Source organism: Gracilinanus agilis, chromosome 5 (genome assembly GCF_016433145.1).
Source record: "Gracilinanus agilis isolate LMUSP501 chromosome 5, AgileGrace, whole genome shotgun sequence".
Taxonomy (NCBI): Eukaryota; Metazoa; Chordata; class Mammalia; order Didelphimorphia; family Didelphidae; genus Gracilinanus; species Gracilinanus agilis.
Genome location: NC_058134.1, coordinates 105,623,738 through 105,629,156, shown reverse-complemented (window position 1 = coordinate 105,629,156; position 5,419 = coordinate 105,623,738). Strand labels below are relative to the sequence as shown.

The window sequence follows — 5,419 nt, the reverse complement described above, 5'->3', positions numbered from 1 at the left end:
CATAAAGTCATATAGTTTACAACCTAGTATTTGGAGCAGTTTTATATGTTTAACAATTTTTTCTAAAGAAGTAATATGTGCTATTAGGAATGTTTTATGTAAATCCTATTTTTACTGATATATTTCATTTGCATATCATAATTTCTAAATATAGCTTTACACCCAACAAGCTATGCCTTGTAATAAAATTTTAAAAAGAAGAGGGCCTGGGGACAGATAGGTGGCCCAGTAGATTTAGGGCTAGACCTAGACCTGGGAGGTCCTGGGTTCAAATTTGGATTCAGGCACTTCCTAGCAGTGTGACCCTGGGCAAGTCACTTAACCCCATTTCCTAATCCTTACCATTCTTTTTTCCTTGGAACCAATCAACAGTGTTGATTATAAGATGGAAGATAAGAACTTTAAAATTAAGAAGAGGGCGGGAAGCACTATGGCAAAACCAACCAACACACCAACCATTTTTAGAACATATAAAATATTCAGCACTAGTAGTACTCTGCCTCTTTAAAGAATACATTTGTTTTCTCAGCTCTTCACCAAAGCCAAGTTTGGTCATTTAATTGTGCAGTACTCAATTTCATTTGGTTGTTCTTTCCATCAACATTGGGGTCTTCTTTGAGTACATTGCGTTCTATGTTCTGGCTATTTTGTGTTTCGTTGTCATATGTCATCCCATGCTACTCTGAATCCTTTACTTCTTATAAAACAGTAATCTTCTATTATATTCATGCACCACGATTTGTTGAGCCATTGTAAGTACATAAATTATAGATGCACAAAAAGCCACATAATTTTAAATAAACATTTTTAACTAAAAAGTTTGTTTTTCCATGGGATTTAGGCATTGTTTTTTTTTTTGGTAATAGTTATATTCTTGTATTTCTGAGAAGGCTAAAAGTCCCTGATTGTATGTAGAGAGAGTATTTTTTAAAAACTGAATGAGTTGAGCATAAATGTCTTAAACAATATCTTATTCCACTCTTAAATTTAGCTTTTGTGTTATATATAATGGTAGCAAATTGAATATGTTGCAAGAATATTTATATATGGATATCATGTATGGTGTTTCTAACAACATAAGGAACCTGATCTCTGTTAAGAAGGTCAATAGATCAATACTTTATACGCAGTATATCTGGGCTTGTATACTTAAATTTTATTTCCCCAAACTAATCCATGTTCACTCAAAAATTTTTCATTTCTTAAAAACTAAAGAATATAATTCTAAATTACTTAATGTTTCTTTGACAAATGTAATTGCTGTTGTATTTATGAAAGTGGCCTTTCATTCAAAATAAACTGTCCAGGGGCAGATGGGTAGCTCAGTGGAGTGAGAGTCAGGCCTAGAGACAGGATGTCCTGGGTTCAAACCCAGCCTCAGCCACTTCCCAGCTGTGTGACCCTGGGCAAGTCACTTGACCCCCATTGCCCACCCTTACCAATCTTCCACCTATGAGACAATACACCAAAGTACAAGGGTTTAAAAAATAAATAAATGTATATATATATACAAAATAAACTGTCTAAAGACAAAAAAGGAAGTAATTGTCTTACTTCTTCCTATTCTATATTGGCTTTTTTTCAGTGTTTAGTGTTTAGTGAGTATTGCTACTCCACAAGATAACAATAATTGGTGTTTTATGTAGTTGTGTTCCATATCAACAACACTTGAAATTTTGCACATATTTAGATTGATAAAATAAGAACCTATGATATTGATGAGAAATTGTCCAGTGGGAATAAATGAAAGGTGAGGAAAATGTGCTAGGATGCAATTGTTTGCTATCCCTTAATAGAAAAATAATGTGACCCATAATCATCAAAGTGACCTGGACTTTTAAGAAATGTGGCCTCTTCATAATGCATAGTAATAGAATAATTTCTTCCAAATTTAACTTTCTTTCAGTTCAGAGGGTCTACATGAGTAGTCAAATTTTTTGATCAGTCTTTGCAGCAAATCTATTATGGGGTGGCAGTAGTAATGTATTCTTACTTCTTTTTTCATCCAACCCAGAATAATTGTTCTAAAGACCTTGAGATAACTCATCAGCTCAATGAACATTTCATATTAACCACAATAATCTGAATAATTTCCTTTTCTAAGATAATATTACATTCTTTCTTCCCATCACGAGACATTACTTGTGTTCACACTATAAAAATTTACATAATTCCTCAGTATCCTTGTGTAGTTGTTGACATATTTAGTTTCCTGTATTACCAGATCATTTAAAAAGTTTAACTTTGGGAAAGGGAATAATTTTTACAAGATAAAAGAGTCTATAAATCCCCTTATGAGAGAGCAAGTTATAGAATCATTACAGACTTCCCTCTGAGCTCTTCCCCAATTATCATAAAAGAAGGATTAACAAAAATCAGCAGATATTTGTTTCATGGGATTATGTGGAAATGAATTAAACTATGCATTCTAATGTCTTCCTTCACTGTCTTTGTTTTAATCATAGTTATGGAGAACAACCAGACCACAGTGACAGATTTCATTCTGCTAGGATTTCTTGTTAACTCAAAGATGCAGATGTTTCTCTTTGGCCTTTTTTTCATCCTCTATACCTTCACTCTGCTGGTAAATGGAGTCATTCTGGGACTGATTTGTTTTGACTCCAGGCTTCATACTCCTATGTACTTTTTCCTAGCTCAGATGGCTATTGTTGACATTTGTTAAGCCTCAAACACGGTCCCCCTGATGCTGGCAAATCTCTTAGATCCAGGCAAGCCCATCTCTTTTGCAGGGTGCATAATGCAGACCTATCTTTTTTTGGTATTTGCCCTCATAGAATGCCTTCTGCTAGTAATGATGAGCTATGACCGGTATGTGGCCATCTGCCATCCCCTCAGATACACTCTTCTTATGAGCTGGGGTGTATGCATTGCACTGGCCATCACATCTTGGGCTTGTGGATCCCTGCTGGCCATGGTCCATGTGGCTCTCCTTCTTCAATTGTCTTTCTGTGGACCTCGAGAAATCAACCATTTCTTCTGTGAACTCCTTTCTGTACTGAAACTTGCCTGTGTAGATATACGGCTCAACAAAATGGTCATCTTAGTTGCTAGTGTGTTTATCTTAATTGTGCCTCTCTGCTCAGTTCTAATATCCTACCTACGCATCCTTGGTGCTATCCTGAAGATCCAGTCAGTGGAAGGACGAAAGAAAGCCTTCTTCACTTGTGCCTCCCATCTCTGTGTGGTTGGGCTTTACTTTGGGAGTGCCATTATCACTTACATGACTCCTACCTCCAGGAATTATGAGGAGCAACAGAAAATTCTTTTCTTGTTTTACAGCTTCTTTAATCCTACTTTAAATCCTTTGATCTATAGCTTGAGAAATGCAGAGGTAAAGAGTGCCCTGAGAAGAGTTCTCAGGAGGGAGAGATCAGTCTGAGAGACTGAAGGGAGCTGTATTTATGGAACGAAAAACAGGAACTGAATCTTTGGACTTCATATCAAGTTAGGAAGTAACTGGAATGGGATTAAATCATCCTGTTGTTTTTTGGTTTTGTTTTTTAAACTCCAGAATCCTCATATTACCTTTTTCTTTTGATGCTTACTATTAGAACAATTTCATATGCCTGACTTATTTTTGCCTGATATTGCCTTTGTCCCCGTGCCATGGACCAATGCTTGCCATAATAATCCCACTAAAACTCATTTGTTTTAAGTCTCATATCCTCAGAACTTGGATATTAATGAAGCCAGTTAACAAATGAAATGCACTGATGAATGTTCTTTTTTATCCTTTTAAAAATCATTTGATTTTTATTTTTTACCCCCCTTCCTCTTAGGTAGACAGCCATCACTTGTTTCAAAAGGTTTAAAAAAGTACACATTATTTTATAGTATAGCGTTAGTGATTTTTGTTAAGAGGGTAAGGTTTTATATCTCTTACATTAACTAATAATTTTCCTTCCAATTCTTTCCTTTAAATATCCCATTTATTTTCCAATTCTTTTCTCTAGCATTTCATGCCATTTACAATATAATTTTAAATTCTTTTTTGAAGTTTATTTTAATTTTTCCATCATTTATTTTTCCATCCCTTCCAACACTGCTTAATACAATTCTAATAGACATTTTGCAATCCATGTTCTCTCCCTTTCTCCCTCCTATCCCTCACCCCTCTCAAGACAGCATGTAATGTGATATAGGTTGTAAATAAGTTATCATACAATACATATTTCTATGTTCATCTTGTTGTGAAAGAAGACATTTATCTATCACGCACATAAGAAATTCATGGAGGAATAAGTTTAAACTCAAAAAAACACTTGCTTAATTTTTTTGAGAATTCTAGTTGACCTTATAACCAACATATATTCTCTTTTTTTTTTCCAGGACAGGATAAATTTTTTTAACAATCACTTAAGCTGTCAGTAAAATGGGTCATTCTGGTGACCTTAGTCAAAAATCCAGAGACCGTAGTATGATAAATATTAGCTAGGCTAGCAATAACCAATAAATTGAGTCAGTGACCTCTCTCAATGATCAGAGGCCATAAATGAAGCCTGACTCAGGCTTTTATATTTTCCCTTGGATCACTGAATTATTGATCAGAGTAAGCTGTCTAAAAAGTTGATTATCATTACAATATTGCTATTCCTAGGTACAATGATCTCCTAGTTCTGCTCGCTTCACTTTGTATCAGTTCATACGCCTTTTTAGGTTTTTCTGAAATCATCCTGTTTATCATCTCTTATGGCATGATAATATTCATTAGAACCATATAACCCAACTTATTTAGCTATTTCCCAATCGATGGACTCCCCTTCACTTTCTAATTTTTTGCCAGAGCAAAAAGTGTGCCTATAAATATTTTTAAACAAATAGATCCTTTTATTTTTCTTTTATCTCTTTGGTATATAGATCTGGTAGTGATCTTGCTGGATCAAAAATATGTACAGTATTTTAACACTTTCAATGTGGTTCCAAATTGCTCCCCAGAATGGTTATATCAGTTTACAACTCAACCAACAGTATACTAGTGTCCAAATTTTTCTGTATCCCCTCCAACATTTATCATTTTTCTCTTCACCATATTAGTCAAATTTGATAGGTTTGCAGAGGTACCTCAGGGTTGTTTAATTTGCATTTTTCAAACCAGTAGTGATTTGGAGCATTTTATATGATTCTATGTAGCTTTGATTTCTTCATCTGAAAACTGCCTATTCATATTCTTTGACCATTTATCAATTGGTGAATGACTTGTATTTTTTTTTAATTTGATTCAGCTCACTATATATATATATACATATATATATATATGTATACATATATTTAATTTGATTCAGCTCACTATATATATGTAGTGAGCTGAATCAAATTAAAAAAAAACCTTATTTCTCATATATACATATGAGAAATAAGGTCTTTGTCAGTGTGTCTCTCTATTTCAAGTGTTTTTCTA

The 5,419-nt window shown here is 34.1% G+C and overlaps 1 pseudogene; it reads left to right on the top strand.

Moving 5' to 3' along the window:
* Positions 1-2,421: 2,421 nt before the first annotated feature.
* On the top strand, positions 2,422-3,400 carry LOC123248727 (annotated as a pseudogene).
* The last annotated feature ends 2,019 nt before the right edge of the window (positions 3,401-5,419 follow it).